The sequence below is a fragment of the Prionailurus viverrinus genome, chromosome B3 (genome assembly GCF_022837055.1).
Source record: "Prionailurus viverrinus isolate Anna chromosome B3, UM_Priviv_1.0, whole genome shotgun sequence".
Taxonomy (NCBI): domain Eukaryota; kingdom Metazoa; phylum Chordata; class Mammalia; order Carnivora; family Felidae; genus Prionailurus; species Prionailurus viverrinus.
Genome location: NC_062566.1, coordinates 31,393,972 through 31,412,448, shown reverse-complemented (window position 1 = coordinate 31,412,448; position 18,477 = coordinate 31,393,972).

The window sequence follows — 18,477 nt, the reverse complement described above, 5'->3', positions numbered from 1 at the left end:
GACACAAGAGGCCATAAGGTATACGATTCCATTTAAATGGAATGTCCAGAATAGGCAGTTCCATAGAGGGGGAAGGGGGATTAGTGCCTTCCAGGGCTTGGGGGGAGGGGCGAATGGGAGCGAGTGACTGTTAATGGGTACAAGGCTTCTTTTCGGAGTGACAAAGATGTCCTGGAATTAGCGGAGACGTCTGCACAACTTCGCGAATATACTAATAACCACTGTATTATATTATATACTTTACAAGGGTGAATGTTATGGTATGTGAATGGTGGGGTCCTTGAAACCTTTGATGGATAATAGATGCCCATCCCCAAGCACCTTTCCTCACCCACCCTAGTGCATGTGGTGACTGTATCTTTTCAGATAATTTCACCGTGAAGGTAGGAAAGTCCCAGAGGACACTTAAATGTTGCGGGGGCGGGGGGGAAGGGAAGGGGCGCCTGGGTGGCTCAGTCAGTTGAGCGTCTGACTTCGGCTCAGGTCAGGATCTCGCAGTTTGTGAGTTCAAGCCCCGCGTCGGGCTCTGTGCTGACAGCTCGGAGCCTGGAGCCTGTTTCAGATTCTGTGTCTCCCTCTGTCTCTGCCCCTCCCCTGTTCACGCTCTGTCTCTCTCTGTCTCTCAAAAATGAATAAACGTTAAATAAAAATTAAAACAAAAAATGTTGGTGGTGGGGGGGTGTATTTCTGGCAGTCACAGTTGACAGGGGTGCTGCTGGCATTGAGGAGCCTGTGAGGACCCAGGGTTGATAGGCATTTTGCAAGGCCCGGGGCCATCTCACAATGGAGAATGGTTTTGCAAATCCGCAGGACTTGAGAAGGTCTCTCAAGACAAAAAAAAAAAAAAAAAGAAAAAAAAAAAGAAAAAAAAAAAGAATGTCTGTCAAGACACTGATGTAGATGATTATGTGAGCTCAACACTAACCTCCGATTTGCATAATAAACACCAAATATATTTGCAAGGCTTTAACATACACTGCGTTTCCCCCCCGAAACACCTACTACCATGCAAATTGGGAAGATCTCACAATATCTCCTGCTCAATGTCAGTAATTTATCTCTCAAAATGAGCTGTTCTGTGCAAACGCTTCTGGGAACACCTTTCCTCCTCTCTTTTCCTTTTGTTTATGTTCTTTCCATCTCTTTAAAGGGGGGGGGGGGATTTTATTTTTACCTGTCATCCCCAATCCCAACCGATTTCCTAGCATCTAACTATAAAATACAGTAAAATGCTTCTATAGGTCAGAAACAGTCATGGCGGGTGCAAGATGTTCAAGCTTTGCTTCCTGGTCGCCCCAGAATTGATACAGACAGTAAGTAGCGAGCAGTTGCCCCAGCATTAGGAATCTGGTCTCTCTCAGTGCCAGTGACAGACGAGAGGCTCCATCTCCGTCACTGCTGCTTCCAGGTCGTTCAAAACACAACTTTGACGTGGACCTTCTACTAATTGTACTTGGAACGTGTCTTGATTCTTTTCCCATAGCCTGTTTGGTTAAGAAACATGTTACATCGCATTCTGGAGACCCACCCCCACCGCTCCGTAAATCCCAGTCAAAAAGCATGGCCGGAAAAGATACGTGTGTTCTATAAAAAGTGATCTGCAGGGAGAATGTGAACTGGGGGTCTGTCGTGTAGAACCTGAACTTGATTTTCTCTGGGCCCTGGAGGGAACATGATCCTCTGGCCTGAGCTCGAAGGACCTTGGAGAATGTCCATCCTTCCTTAGTTCACAGGGAAGAGGCAAAGAGGCCTGGGACTCGTGTAGGGTCACGTAGTACCCTGTGGCACCATTTGGTTGGGAGTCCAGGCTCTTAGCATCTAAGCGTCGAGGTTCTGGGCTCTACCAGGCCCTCGAGCTGCCTTGGAGTGGCTCGATGGCTTTGGTGGACCGTTCCCTTAACCTTTGAGCAAGCAACGTCCAAACACTGAGTAAGCAACGGATCACGTTGTCCCTGCCATTGGAAAGTAAAGGTCAACACATTCTCCGTAAACATGCCGACCGGCTATTTATAGAATTCGACCAGACTGAGTGTTCAAAACGTGGTCGAGTCAGGGATGTGGCCGCTGAGACCAGGGCGGGGGTGGGTCTGAGACCCAGCCGTCTGCAAAGCCCAATCTGTGCACGTGTGGTTGCATGCAAGGCGGCGTTGCCTCCGTCGTGTCCCATGAGCTGAGTCTCAGAATGGCGTGCTGGCGAAGAAACATCCCCCCCTTTGGCCCAGGGTTGCCCACCGGGTGTTCCTGTCGTGCTGCATTAGTGTTGTACCAAGGGGGTTCCTGTGGGCATCTTGCCTCCTAGGCAGGAAGGGCTGGGACAAGACGTGGAAGGGAAAAAGGGAGGAGGACGCAGGCAGGGATGCACCTTCACAAAACAGCTCAGCTGGTGTGGAGCGGGGGAGGGGGACCGTGGGGCCAGCTGGGTTGACAAATGCGACTGAGGTGATCTGAAATGGTGCCCCGAGGTGAGCAGTAGAAGTTGCCGAAAGGGATGAGCTGGGGAGCAAATTAGCAGTCAGGGGAGTCTGTGACTTCCGGAACACACACACACACACACACACACACACACACACACACAGACTGCCCCCTGCCGGTGCGCAGTGCAGTGGGGGAGGTGCAGGGAGGAACTCCGTTGGATTCGGATTCGATTCCAGGCAGGAGTCCCGCTCTGTCCTGCCTGGAGGCGTGCGCACAGGCTGTTCCTTCTGCTCCGCGTCTCTCCGCCTCCCGCGTCCACATACTTCGGCTGAGCATTCTGCTCTGATCCCAGACGTCCCTGCCCTGACTAAGCTAGCTTGGAAAGATCGCTTGGAAAAAGCGTTATTTACATGGTATCTTTGTAACGCTATCATTATTTTAAAACGCTGTATCTATTTGTGTGATTGTTTAATAGGTGTTTCCTTTCCTAGACTGTAAGCCTCAAGCCAAGGTCCTGCCACGGCCAGCAGGGTGAGGGTTGACACTTCGGCCAACCTGCTCCCCCAGGGGTCCCCCTTCATGCTTCCACTGCCCCATCCTCTCGGTGCTCCGTGCCTTCGCCCCTCTGTGCTCAGGCCAGTTTCCCTACTGGGCCCTCTCCACATATCCCCGGGGCATGTGTCTCCTTCACAGGGCTTCCTTACGTTAGGGTCTCCAGGTTGGGGAGGAAAAAGTCCACCTCCCTCTCTCCCTCTGTCCCTCCCTCTTCTTTGCTCTTGCTCTAGGCTCGCCCTGCCCCCATCGTGCTCTCTCTGACCGCACCCCCCAGAGCTTGCTGGGAGCTGGTCTTACCTGCTGAATGACACCAAGTGCCCTTTGAGGGCAGGAGACATGCCTCATCCTCCCCCCCTCCCCTTACTGTATCTGGCCTGAACATATGTAACTCAGATGGCAGCCAGAGTCCCCAGCCCCTGAAAACCTGAATGACACAGACGGAAATTCTCATTTCAGTCCCCAGGGAACCCAAAGCCTCTGAGATGCAAATTCCTGCAAATCACCCAGTTTGACTCTACCCAGTTTGTCACCACCCAGTTTGACTCCAGACCTTGGCCTCTGCGACATCTACTTTTCCTTTTCGTTGTTTCCCTTATCTCTTCCCTGGAACCCACCCAAACCCCAGGCTAGGTCTTTCCCTTTGGTCTTCGTGGCCAAAGTGGCTCAGGCAGCAGGAACCTTACTGAAGGGTCTTGGTTGTAGACAGTGAGAACCTCAGTAAGGTTCTCACAGAGAGAGAGAGAGAGAGAGAGAGAGAGAGAGAGAGAATCCCAAGCAGGCTCTGCACTGTCAGCGCAGAGCCCAACGTGGGGCTCGAACTCACAAACTGAGATCATGACCTGAGCCAAGATCAAGAGTCGGACGCTTAACCGACTGAGCCACCCAGACGCCAGAGGGTTCATGCTATTGGCCACTCCCCTCCTGTCCCCTACCCTCTGGGTCCACTCTGGAGCAAACAAACCAGGTTCCTCCCATCCCCGGCTGGCTGTGCGGGGTGAAGGCCAGCGGGGTGAAGGCCAGCGGGGTTCTCAGCAAAGCAGGGCCCTGTCTATAATGCAGCCCGGCCTGGGCTGAAATGGAGGCTTACGAGGGACCCCAGAGGCCCCGCCATGGTCCTTGCAAGATTCAGAAAGCCCCAGTCTTGTTAGGTCTGGCCTCCCTCCCTCTCCCTGCCTGAGGGGCCATCTCTCTCCTCCTGTCAGCTCCAGCAGGACCTGGCATGGCTTCATCCCGTGGCTTGGAGTCAGATCCCAAACAAACCGCCTTTCTCAGGGAGACAAATACCCTGGAACCCACTAATCTCCTGCTTCAGCGGCATCATGTTGCTCCCTGCGATCTTAATCTCCCCTGGCAGGCCGTGCTGGAAAAAGCATCCAGGGGAAACCGGATCTTTCCGAGCGAAGCCAGGGCTGTCTCCCCACCTGCCCCCCTTGCCCCACCTGTATGCCCTGCCAGGGAGGAAAGCGCCTCCCAGTGGCTGCGCCCATGATGAAATGTCCCAGGAGCCCCACGCCGTCCTCCAGCTCCAGGCCCTGGGGTTCTGGAAGGGTCTCCAGCAGGGTGTGTGGGGAGGAGGGGAGGACTGGGTTTTGAGAGCAAAGCACCTGGGTTTGCACTCCCACTCTGTCGATGGGGTTGGTCATCGTGAAGCTGGCTGGGTGACCGACCTCAGGTGAGCCTTCCAAGCATTCTGGGCCTCAGTGTCCTGATGTGTAATGTGAAGGGGGGGATGGGGTGGCTGAGCTCAAGGAGGGTCTTGCCCTTGGACAACACGGTGTGATGTAACTTTCATTTCAACTTTATTAGGCTCTAACTTAACGAGGCTGTAACATATATAATAAAATGTGCCCATTGTAATGAGTAATTCATATGCAATTAAGTGAGTTTTGACTGTGTATCCGTCACAATCAGGATTCATGTCAGGCTCCCCAGAAAGTTCTCTCACGCCCCTTCGTAGTCATATGCCCTCAGTTCCTAGGGCTAGAATGTCATATGGGGCGTCTGGGTGGCTCAGTCAGTTAAGCGTCCGCCTTCAGCTCAGGTCATGATCTCGGGTCCGTGGGTTTGAGCCCCGCGTCGGGCTCTGTGCTGACAGCTCGGAGCCTGGAGCCTGCTTCCGATTCTGTGTCTCTCTCTCTCTCTCTCTGCCCCTCCCCCACTCGTACTCGGTCTCTCTCTCTCTCAAACATAAATTTAAAAAAACATTAAAAAAATTTTTTAAGAATGTCACATCACGGAGTCCTACAGATGAACGCTGTTGTGTCTGGTTTCTTCCAGAAGTTGGCGTAATGCCTGTGAGATTCATGCGCGCTGTTGGGTGTATCCGTCCTTTGTGTCTTTGTAATGCCAAGGAGTAATCCACCGCAGGGACAGACCCCACGCTGTCCACCCGTTCCCCTGCTGTTGGACATGGGGGCTGCGGTTGGCTTTTTTCCAGTTTTGGGCTCTTATGAATAAAGCTCCTAGGAACATCCGTGTGCAGGTTTTTGTTTGAATGTAAGGTTTCATTTCCCTAGAGTAAATACCAGGGAGGGTGATTGCTGAGTCCTGTGTTAAGTATGTGTTTAGCTTTGTAAGAAACTGCTTCTCTCTCTGGAGTGGCTGCGCCCGGATGCATTCCCACCAGAAGTGCACGAGGATTCTAGGTGCTTCTCGTCGGCACTTGACATTGTCTGTCAGGGTTCCTTCCTCCTACCTGCCTCCAGGTCCTCCCGCTCCCCAGGGCCCAGGGCCGACCCGGGCCTCCTTTTTGCCCTGGGCTCTCCCACCGTCTCTAACTCACACTCAGGCCTGGCTTAGGCCAACAGCCTGCGGGGAGGGAGGGTCCAGGGAGACAGAAACTCTCAAGGCTCCACTTGTGTTGGAGAGCAGGCTTGAGATGGAATTTCAAATGCAGCCTTTCCACTCCGCAAAGCAGACAGACCCGGGCCTTCTAGAATCGCTGGCTTCCGCGGGGCCAAGAATTTTGTTTTGCTCATTTTAAACGGTCACTCTCTATTTCTTCAGGGCTATGCTCAAATATCACCTTCTTGGAGAGGCCCTTCCTGGTCACCAGGCCCGGAACCAGACTTTGTGGGGCCTGGAGCTTCTTTAAATTTTGAGAGCGCTCTTTAGGGAAGAAGAATCCTTGAGTGTGGATGCAAAAGCTCGTAGGGAAGAATTTCAAAAGGGAACAAGAAGGGACTTGGCCACGAAGAAAGCCTTGAAGCTTAAGCTTCGTGACTTTGGGGGTGAGATCCCTTCTACTGTTCCCACTAAATGCGACAGGCACCCCGTGTCTCTAGTCTACCCCACGCCTTGGCTTCTTTTTCTTGACGATGTGCAATGATATCACACTCTATCTCTTATTCAGGGTCTGTTTCCCCCACTGGGATGTTCTCCGTGAGGGGGAGGGCTTGTTGGTTCACTGCTGTAAAGCCAGCACTCCCAACAGTACCTACCTGGTACACGGGGAACACTCAATAACTATTGACTGAACAAAGAAATAAAAGCTTTCCACGCGCTGCCGGCTTTCTACTTGTGTGAGGTTGAGTGTGAAAAGTGGACCAACGCACAGAAGAGGGCGAGGCGCATACTGGTGGCGCACAGAAATGGCAAAGGCCCTTGCTCCGGGTGGACAGAATAGGACGCTGACATTCACTGAGCTCTCGCTATTGGCCAGGCACTTTCCGCACATTGTCATCCTGTAGACTCTCGTGGCCATCAGGGAGGATTGAGGTGGACGCCGTTATCCCCATTGTCAGGAAACTGAGGCACAGTGGGGTGAAGCCATCGGGCCCAGCCACACACTGCCCGTGAATAGGCAGCTGGGATGTCCACCCGGGTATGTCCTTTCTCCTGCTTCAGGGTCGCTCTTGGCAAGGTCCCTCTCTCCAACATCGGAGCCCCTCAAAGTTGTTCATTTCCTGTGCCGCGGGGAGGGAGGGGTCACCAAGGGTCAAGGACTCCAAGGTGACCCCAGGGTGAGCAAGGTTCCAGGCCTGGAGGAGAGACAGGGTCACGTTCTTTGGGAGGTGAGGAGGCCTGCTTGCCGAGCAACCGCCCTGCCCTCCTCAGCTTGAACGAGGCCAGGCTGGAATGGAACCAGCCGTGTTTGCTGTTAAACAAAGGCACCCGAAGAGGGTGAGTTCTGAGCTGCTTCCAGGACTTGATTTGCTTTAAAGAGACTAAGGAGAGTACTGGGAGCCCAGAAATACTTCCTGCCCCAGGTTCCAGCAATTCCCCCAGTCCCGCCCCTGAGAGCTTGGGTGTGCTGTCCGCACCAACGTTTCCTCCTTCCCTCCTATAGACCTGGGCACAAAGCACTCACTGCCGACGTTGGCATGACAATTGATTACAGTCAAGGCGTATGAAAGCATTAAATGCCTGTGAAGTCTCTCTACTCCCCGACTTTTATGAAAAGGTCTTGAACTTTTGGCTAACGTCGATCTGGTAACCCTTTGTTGGCCCTGCTTGGAACACTCGCCTTTGGCCCAAGCTCTACATCAAATGTCATCTTTGTGCTGGGGTCATCATTTTAGTCACAAGCAGACTTTTAAGTTTTTTTCATTTCATTTCATTTCATCTCATAGTGGGGTTGGGGTAGAGGGGCAGAGGGAGAGAGAGAGACAGAGAGACAGAGAGACAGAGAGACAGAGAGAGAGAATCCCAAGCAGAGCCTGACGTGGGGCTCGATCTCACGGCGGGGAGATCACGACCTGAATCAAAATCCAAGAGTTGGATGCTCAAGCCACTGAGATACTCAGGCGCCCCACGGCAGCCTTTTGTTTCGCACCTACTATGTGCCAGGCAGTGCACATTCATCGTCGCTCTTCTTCCCCACAACCCTGCAAAGTCAAGTTTCTTATTCCCTGATGGAGAGACAGACGTCCCACAAATAACAAACAGTGCCTCTGAGGAGAGGAGCACGGGTCTTGCTTTATTCCCCAGGTCCCTTCTCTCCTGTCTTTCTCTCCACTCTTCACTCCAACGCCACAACACTACGCGATTTGGCTTTAAAATCATCTAAATATTTATTTATAGAGCCTGCTCTGTGTGGGGTGGGGTCCAGCCCAGATCCCAGAGACGGGACCGCCTTGTTCTTGCCTTCAGGGAGCCCAGAGCATAGCTGAGGAGACAGATGGGAAGGGAGGGATTCTAAGATAAAGTGGCCAGTGCGGATTAGTGGGACGGATTCAGGGCTGTGGGGGCACCTGCTCCTGCTGGGGAGGCAGGGGTGAGTGATCGACGCGCGACCCAGCAACACGCTGCCAGTGTTTTGTGGGTGTGTGTGGGTGTGTGCACGCAACTGTGACATGATTGAGACAAAGAGTAATGAGATACAGTTGCTGCCTCAATTTATGGTGTGGGTTTGCAGTGCCCCTGACTGTACTGAGTCTCAGTTTCCACTCGAAATGAAGCACTTTATTTTTGAAAGTTTATTTATTTATTTTGGAAAGAGAGAGAGAGCGAGCGAGCGAGTGTGTATGTGGGGGAGGGGCAGAGAGAGAGGAAAAGAGAGAGAGGGAATCCCAAGCAGGCTCTGCATCATCACCACGGAGCCTGACGTGGGGCTCGAACCCACCGATGAGGACGCTTAACCGACTGAGCCACCCAATGCCCCTAAATGAAGCTCTTTTAATTTCGTCTTTCAAATTAGAGCTTTTTTTTTTTTTTTAATTGAGGTGTAATTGACATACATTACATTAGTTTCCGGTGTGTAATGTGATTTACTCTTTGTATATATTACAAAATGATCACAGTAAGTCTAGTGAACATCTGTCACCATACATAGTTATAGAATTTCTTTTTTTTATGATGAGAACTTTTAAGATTTACTCTCTTAGCAACTTCCAAATATGCAATCCAGTTATTAACTATGGTCACCATGTTGCATGTGACATCCCCAGGACTTATTTATTTTCTAGCAGGAAGTTGGAACCTTTGACTCTCCTTACCCACTTTGCTCCCTGCCTCCTGTGTCCTGCCTCTAGTAACCACCAATCCGTTCTTTGTATCTATGAGCTTTTTGTTTACTTATTAATTTTTTTTTAAACGTGAGAACTTTGATACAAGCACAGATCTATAGGCTGGAGCTTGTTGATAGCAATTTGGCTTTTTTTTTTTGTTTTGTTTTTTAAACCAAAGGCAAAATGCTTACAATGGAATCCTTTTTTGATATTTATTTAAGAAGATATTTATTTAAGATATTTATTCAAAAAACAGGCATATAGTTTTAACTTCTTATTATGGAATTTGAAAACCATACATTAAAAATAGAAGAGTATAATGAATCCCCTATGCATCCAGAACCCAACTTCAATGGTTATTAACACTTGGTCAGTTCTTGAAGAAGTGGGTTTATTTTATTTTATTTTATTTCATTTCATTTCATTTCATTTCATTTCATTTCATTTTATTTTATTTTATTTTATTATTTTATTTTATTGTTTATTTGTTTTTGAGAAAGAGAGACACAGAGTGTAAGCAGGGGAGGGGCAGAGAGAAGGAGACATAGAATCCGAAGCAGGCTCCAGGCTCTGAGCTGTCAGCACAGAGCCCGATGTGAGGCTTGAGCCCACGAACCATGAGATCATGACCTGAGCGGAAGTCAAGAGTTGGACGCTTAACCAACTGAGCCACCTAGGAGCCCCGAGAAGTGGCTTCTGGATGGGTTAAAATAAACTAGAATTTTGCAAAACATTTACTGCCTACTGTTGTTTTTCTCTGATGAAAGAAGTAAGCACAATTTAAAAATACATACCATGTTTATCGAAAAAGTTACAAAGATACACGTCTTCCCTGCCTATGGAGCTCCAAAGGTACCTGGTAGAGAATTCAGATTCCTAGGCTGTAGAAAGCCTGGGCAGGGAAACATCTCACTAGCCTGTCTCTTGCAGACCCGACATCCTGTGGTTCTCTTATCTGTAGAGAGAAAAAGCCCATTTATAACTTTTGTACTCGGGTCTTAAATGTGGTGGTAAATATTCAGGCATGTGTTTGCTTCGAGCTCATAGCCCTAGGAGAGTCACCTAGAGAACAAGGCCTCCTTGACTCCTGTTCTGACTCCCAGGACATGTTTTAATGAATTGCCCTCAAACCCAAATTGACTCCAGCCTAACTCGCAAGCAGCTGCGATACTCTGAGGAAAAAGCCGAAACCTGAGGGTTGAAAAAGTAAACCTTGGCTCTGCACCCATTAGCTGTGTGGTCCTGAGAAAGTTGCTTTCCCTCTCTGGGCCTTCACTGCCCCATCTGTAAATGGACTTTTTCCTGGGTTACCCCTGTGGCCTCTGTAACTGACTGTGGTCCGTGGCCAGGTGTAATGAAGGGGTGTTAAATACCACACCGTGTTGCTATTGAAAAATATCCAGAATACTTGTTAAGCGAGAAAAGCAGGGGGTGCCCGGTGGCTCAGTAGGTTGAGCGCCCGATTCTTGGTTTTGGCCTCAGGGCGTGATCTCATGGTTAGGAGATCGAGCCCCAAGTCGCCTCTGCACTGTGGGGGACCTGCACGCTTAATCCATTTGTGCTGGAGGGCTTGGGTGTACTTTGAAAAGGTGAGCAGGTTTTGTTTTGTTCTGTTTTGTTTTTTTAAGTGTACTGGATGCCATGCAGTTAACAAGAGTGATCCAGATGTCAGCTGGAGGGGCTCACGTTCTAGATCAGAACACCTTAAATCCCTCTTTGGAAGCCCCTCCCCCTCTCCGAAGAACGCCACTGATCCCCGAGGGATCCCATGCTCTCAAGGTGCAGATCCAGGGACCCTCGCATTCTTTTACCCCACGTGACCCCATGGCTCCATTTCCGCTCCCGAGAGAGAGCCACGCACAAGAAGATCCGGGAACGGGGTGGGCTCTCCCATCCACTCAGGGAGGGGCCACCCTGAGCGTCACCCGGCCGGGGTTCAGAACCACACGGGTTCAGAATCACAGAAAGACAGGCGGTCTTTCCTATTTTTAAACTCTGACTTGCCTCCTCGCCCAACCTTCCCACGCTTACTGCTTTCTCCCTCTCCTTTCCGTTCCTGCTTCTCTCCCCCTCCGTCCCCTGGATGCCCAAATGCCTTTCCTTCTGTTTCACAGCGCAGTTGCGGCACCCAGCTGCCCCGGCCCCGCAGACACACACACGCCCAAACCCGTCAGGGTGCTGACCGGGCAGAGAGACTTTCACTTCATAGGCTCGGCCTTCCGTAAAAAGGTGTCATCGTAAAGATTTGTAGAACGATTTACAAGGCCACAGCCCTGACGCCACTTGGGCAGGGGCGGGGTGACAATGCTACTTCCCACGCATTGTCCCCGAGGCTGGGCCCTGCGCTGTCTTTCAGACAAACCTGCCTACCAGAACATTCAGTAGCATTTGACGCTCCTCCTTCCTCCCTGGCTGCATCCAACCTTGCTCTCCCGGCTGTCCTTCCTCTGCAACCCAGCCTCCTTCTCCTCCTTCTGGGCTGATTCTCTGGGCCCCGTGCATGGCAAAGTGGAGGAAGACGTGGGACTTTCGCTTTGAGCATCTGTGGGGCGGGATCCTCCTGGGGTGGGGTCAGGTGGGGTTCTCACCTGCTGAAGTTCTCCCGTGGTGATCCCCGCGAACCCCTGGATGTTTGGGTTCAACTGGCGAGGCTTCCGTGCCGGTGCCAGAATGTGAACTCGGTGCAGGGATGCAGAGGAAGGAAATAGGGAAACGGCCATGGCCGACATCCAGGCGGGAGGCTGGCCCCTCACACCCTTCCAGGGCTTTCCACGGGCACCAGCCTACATGGGAAGCTGGAAGGAAGATCAGTGATGTTGCTCAGGGGTGGGCTTTGGCTCTGAGTGGGAGATTACTCGTCTTGGTTCCCACAGAGGAGGGAACCTGGTCTTGTGCCCGAGGGGTGGCCAGAGGGATTTTTTTACAGACGACAAAGCAGTGCGTAATGGGGATCGTGGGTGTGCGGGGCACTTGGGAAACTCTTCACAGAGATTCTTGAGCAGGGCTTGGAGCATGGATACTTGCACGCTGATCCACTTCGCCAGGTGGATCGATGTGGGTGAGACGGGACTGAGTGAAAGAACGCTCACACCAGACAGAGGGAGCAAGTCCTATGACCAAGGCATGGCGGCTGAAAAACTGCTACGTCTGATGAGCCCTGAACAATCTGGTGAGCCTACATTGGAAGGATTGACAGGATGAAATCTGAATCTTTGGTGAGTTCAGCTAAGGCATTTGGGTTTTATAGGCCACAGTCATTGCACTTGATCTTAGCCCAAAAGGCCCAGAAGCGATTGTAGGCCACAGTCGTCAGAGCATGTCAGCAGTCAAGTGACAATTTCAGGTTTGCCTCTCAGAAATATGCCTTTGGCTTCTGGATGGCTCCTGGGGGGGCAGTGTGGAGAAGGAAGGCCACTTAGGTGTCTACTGCCTCATCTGGGCAAACACGATGGCAGGGAATTGTCAAGGCAGATGGAAAGGAATGAATAAATACTATATACATCAAGGAGGTGGGATATACAAAGCATAGTAAACAAATGTGAGATAGCATATATATATATATATGGTACGTTTGAACTGGTGTATGATATTTCGCTGGCTGAATAAACCCCAGCTTTAGATCTCTGTTCTCCCAACTATTTTTTATTTCCACTTTTCCCCTATCACAAATAGGACTGCAATGGACATTTTTGTGCCTGTCTCCCTGTGCACCTGACACTCTTTTCAGAGTGGGCTCCTTCGAACTGAACTGGTTTTGCTATATTGTGAGATTTGGCCATCTTCAAATCTCCTGGATAGTCTTGAATTCTTCCTCAAAGAGATTGTACCAACAACACACTCTCCTCTCCAAAAGCAAAGAAGTTCCCTTTGTTTATGAGTATTTTCAGACTTGCAAGATTGTGCCAATCTGATCAGTAGGAAATGGAATCCTTGTTGTTTCCATTTGTTTTCCTGAGTGCTAGTGAGATTAAGCTTTTTTTTTTAATTTTTTTTTAATGTTTATTTTTTATTTTTGAGACAGAGACAGAGCATGAACAGGGGAGGGGCAGAGAGAGAGAGGAGACACAGAATCTGAAACGGGCTCCAGGCTCTGAGCTGTCAGAACAGAGCCCGACGTGGGGCTCGAACCCACGAACTGTGAGATCATGACCTGAGCCGAAGTCGGATGCTTAACCGACTGAGCTACCCAGGCGCCCCGAGATTAAGCTTTTTTAATGTGGTTATTCACCACCCTGTTTTCTTCTGTGAATTGTCTGTTCATATGCTTTGCCCAATTCCATTGGGTTGTCTTTTTCTTACTGATTTGTTGAAGTTCTTTATATATTATGGATACTGATCCTTTGTTGTTTAAAGTATCTTTTTTTCAATCTGTAACTTGTCTTTTCCATTCCATTTTTAAAAACCGTTGTCAGAGAGAAGTTTTAAATTTTAATATATTGCAACATTAAAACATTTTTTTTCTTTAAAGAAAACACATCTGATGTTTTATCACTGAGAACATCTGCTGCTTATCTTCCAAGAATACACTTTATTAAGTTAAGGAAGGTCCTACTCTCCCTAATCTCTTAGAGCTTTTGTTCGTTTTTAAGTTGAAACTTTGAATTAAAATAGAAATAGGTTTAGGGGCACCTGGGTGGTTCAGTCAGTTGAGTGTCTCTTGATTTTGGCTCAAGCCATGATCCCAGGGTTGTGAGATCGAGCCCTGCATCGAGCTTGGGATTCTCTGTCTCTCTCTCCCTCTGACCCTCTCCCCGGCTTGCATTCTCTCTCTCTAAAATAAATAAAATGGAAAAAAAAATGGGAATAGGTTTGAATGTTATCAACTTTTTTTTTCATACAGTTTTTCTTCATTTAACCTGTTAACGTGACGAATCACATGGGTCACTTTTTGGAAATTAAATCTTCCTTGCATTTCCAGGATAAGCATCGTGTGGCCAGGATGGAGAGATAGACAGGTAGACAGGTAACCATGTTCAATACACAGGACTGTCTGGGGCATGGGCTGTAAGGGACAGGGCACGGTCTTGAAAGACAGATGCACTCAGGAGGGGGTCGGTGCTCTCTAGGGTTGTGGAAGCCTACAGCTGGCTCTTTCTCTACCTGTAATTTTGTGGATTTCTCCGAGGCCCGTCCACTGCACTGGGACCTCCATTTGTTAAGCCTGTGGTGTGGTGATATCTTGATTCCTGGCCATCTGGTGCTCCCTGACAGACCCTCTCTGTCTGGTCCTGTCCCCCAGATGTTAGACTCCTTTCTCCCTCATCCCCTTCCCCCTTGCCTTTGGTGAATGCGTGCTTCCTTGACCACTGTCAGTGGAGTGCCCCTCCCTAAGACACCCCCCCCGCCCCCCCATATGCTCCCTCTGCTGCAAGGCAGCTGGCTGTGAACATCCCAAGCCCCCCTGGGTGGTCCTCCTCAAGCCCCTCCCATTTGGTTTGAGGTGAAGAGGGAGCACCTGCCTGCACAGTCCCCTCCGATGGCATCCTTCTTTCTTCTAGGCCTCTCCAATCTGTACTGTTTTAGCAGCCAGACTTGGGTGGAGGCCAGTGCTGGCAGAATGGGTTTTACAAAACCTTAGCCTGCCCTGTGCAGGCCAGGTGGTTTGGCATCTTGTTTCGGAATCGGGAAGTGCTTGGCAACTGTGTCTTGCTCTCAGTTTCTGGAGCTTCAGCTGAAGAGGAGATGGAGAAAGTCCCATTTCAACATCCCGGTACACGTTTTTCTAGAGCTTTACTTATTTTTTCTTTTCTTTTCTTTTCTTTTCTTTTCTTTTCTTTTCTTTTCTTTTTTTTAAAGTTTTTAATGGTTATTTATTTTTGAGAGAGAAAGAGACAGAGCGTGAGCAGGGGAGGGGCAGAGAGAGAGAGAGAGAGAGAGAGGAAAACCCAGAATCTGAGAAGCAGGCTCCAGGCTCTGAGCTGTCGGCACAGAGCCCGACGCGGGACTCGAACCCACGAACCGTGAGATCGTGACCTGAGCCCAAGTGGGACGCTTCACCGACTGAGCCACCCGGGCGCCCCTATTTTGTCTATTTTAAAATTTACTGGAATAGACGTGGTCAGAGTATTCTCTTAAGAGTTTAAAAATCTCTACTGTATCTATAGGAACATCCTCTTTTGCATCCTGGGTACGTGTGCCTTCTCTATTTTTTAAATCAATCTTTCCAGAGCTTTGATTATTTATTAGTGTTTTTAGAGAACTAGAAATTCTTTCTATTGTTCCTTTGTCTTCCATTTCATTAATGTATGCTCCCTTTCTTCTTCACTTTTTAATTGTGAAGTAAATCACACATACAAAAGAGTGTATATAAACTATCTGTATGCTTTAGGAATAATAATAAAATGAACAATCGTGTGTTCTTGACTGAGTTGAAGAAGTCGAGTGCCAGGATCAGGGAGGGAAGTTCAAGCATATCCCCCTCCGCACCCCAGAGCGACTACTATCCTAAATGTTGTGTTAATCATACATCTGGTTTTTACAAATGGTATTTGACATGTCGGTCCATCAGTAAAAAATTTTATTGTTCAGTTTAGAACTTTTTTTTTAATTTTTGAGAAAGTGAGGGGGGGGGGGAGCCCGATGCTCAACTGCACAAACCACGAGATCCTGACCTGAGCCAAAGTCAGACACTCAACCAACTGAGCCACCCAGGTGCTTCCAGTTCAGCACTTTTAAAAGGACCCCAGGTGACCAGAATTGGATTAACTAAAATCCTTGCTTCATGACATACTTTCACCATAGATACATACACGACCCCCTATTTTCCCCCTTTATTTCTCCTCCATCCACCCATCTCCTCCTCCAACTCCCTTCCCTTCCCTTCCCTTCCTTCTTTCCTTTCCTTCCTTCCCTTCCCTCCTTCCTTCCATTTTATTTTTTTAAATGTTTATTTATTTTTGAGAGAGAGGGAGAGAGAGCATGGGCAGGGGAGGGGCAGAGAGAGAGAGACGTAGAAGCCAAAACAGGTTCCAGGCTCCTAGCTGTCAGCACAGAGCGCGATGTGGGGCTCGAACCCGTGAACCGTGAGATCATGACTTGAGCCGAAGTTGGATGCTTAACCGACTGAGCCACCCAGGTGCCCCTTTTCTTCTTTCTTGTAATGTAATAAGCACCTATGACTCCACCACCCAACAAAACACAGGACCTGAATTATAGCACACATCAAGCCATGAGGTGACTCTTCCCCAGTCCACGTGACCATCATCCTGAATTCTGTGTTCATAGTCTCTTGTTTTTCTCATTATGCACTTGTAGTACATTTATTTCCCTTCTCAAAAAGTGTACTTTTAATTTTGGTTGTTTTTAACTCTATAAAGGAGGCATCATATTGTGTGTCATCTTTGGAAACTTCTTTCTTTCTTTTTTTTTTTTTTTCAACGTTTTTATTTATTTTTGGGACAGAGAGAGACAGAGCATGCACGGGGGAGGGGCAGAGAGAGAGGGAGACACAGAATCGGAAACAGGCTCCAGGCTCTGACCCATCAGCTCAGAGCGTGACGCGGGGCTCGAACTCCCGGACCGCGAGATGGTGACCTGGCTGAAGTCGGACGCTTAACCGACTGCGCCACCCAGGCGCCCCTGGAAACTTCTTTCTTAATATTATCAATCCCTGAATTATATCCATGCCTACTGAATTCGCTGTAATTCGCTTTTTATTGTGGTAAAATACACATAGCATAAAATGTAGCACTTTGACCATCTTTTCAGTGCACGTTCCAGTGGCATCAAGTACATCCATATCGTCGTATTATCATCACTTGTATCCAGCTCCAGAACTTTCTCCAGCTTCTTGAACTGAAACGCCAGTGACATCGATACGGCTACTGTGCCTTGTGGGAATACACCACAGGTTATCCTTCTATCGATGGACAGCCCTGGGTGTTTCCCGGGTTCTGCTACTGTGAAAGGGGCTGTTACTGTTATTTTTGCAATGTCTACTGACGAACACGTGTTGGCTGTTAGTTTCAGGCATGTGGACATTCAACTCTCAGAGATCAAAGTCAAAGGTTTTTACACGGTGGTTGTACAAATTTACATTCCCGCTGCAGTGGCCAAGAGAGACCACGAATCCACATCCTCACCAACACTTGGCGTGTCAGCTTGACATTTTGACAGAGGGAGATAGGAGAGCTTTGTAAGTCAGTTGCTACAAGTCCGGGAGGGTGCTTGCTACTCCTGGGTCTCCTTCTTGAACTTTCAACTTTCAAGACCCTCTCGGGGCGCGTGGGTGGCGTAGTCGGTTAAGCGTCCGACTTCAGCCAGGTCTCGATCTCGCGGTCCGTGAGCTCGAGCCCCGCGTCAGGCTCTGGGCTGATGGCTCAGAGCCTGGAGCCTGTTTCCGATTCTGTGTCTCCCTCTCTCTCTGCCCCTCCCCCGTTCATGCTCTGTCTCTCTCTGTCCCAAAAATAAATAAACATTGAAAAAAAAAAATTAAAAAAAAAAAAAAAGACCCTCTTAGAGGCTTTATTCTTGCAGAAATTCCCCAAATGGCATTTATTATCTTTCTCTCCAGTTGTACATATTATTTGTAGAAAACTTGGAAAGTGAAGAAAACAAACTCCTCCTTTTCTTTCTTTCTTTCTTTCTTTCTTTCTTTCTCGCAAGGGAGCGAGAGACAGAGACAGAGAGAGAGAGAGAAGCAGGGCTCAAGAGGGGCTCGTGTTTTACTCAAAGTGGGGCTCCAGCTCACCACAAGCGAGGGAAGAGCTCACCCCAAGCGGGGCTAATATTATGGTGCATTCATACGATGGGGTCATATGCAGTCACTAAGAATCCACCTTGCAGAAGAACATTTTGAAACATTGAGAGATACAGTATTTGCATATTGTTGACCCCAGGAAAAAGCTTACAAAACAATAACGTACCATGATTCCAATTTTGTACATTAAAAAGACAGGCTATACTAACCAATGTTAGAAAACAGTTACTCCAGAGAGTGACATCGAAAGTGACTCATTGTTATGGGCACCTGAGTAGCTCAGTCCTTAAGCGTCTAACTTTGGCTCAGGTCATGATCTCACAGTTCGTGAGTTTGAGTCCCACATCAGGTGAGCTGGAGCCCCGCTTTGACTGTTGTACTTAAAAATATTTTGGGGGGGTGCCTGGTGGCTCAGTCGATTGAGCGTCCGACTTTACTCAGGTCATGGTCTCACGGTTTGTGGGTTTGAGTCCTGCGTCAGGCTCTGTGCTGACAGCTCAGAGCCTGGAGCCTGCTTCGGACTCTGTGTCTCCCCTTTTCTCTGCCCCTCCTCTGTTCATGCTCTGTTTGTCTCTCTCAAAATAAATAAACATTGAAAAAAATTAAAAAATATATTTTTTGTACACAATGTATTCATAGATCCATTGTAAATCATTGCATGTATTCATAATTATTTCTTTTAATTTTAATTTTATTTTTTTAATTTACATCCAAATTAGTTAGCATCTAGTGCAACAATGATTTCAGGAGTAGATTCCTTAGTGCCCTTACGCATTTAGCCCATCCCCCCCTCCCACAACCCCTCAAGCAACCCTCTGTTTGTTCATCATATTTATGAGTCTCTTCTGTTTTGTCCCCCTC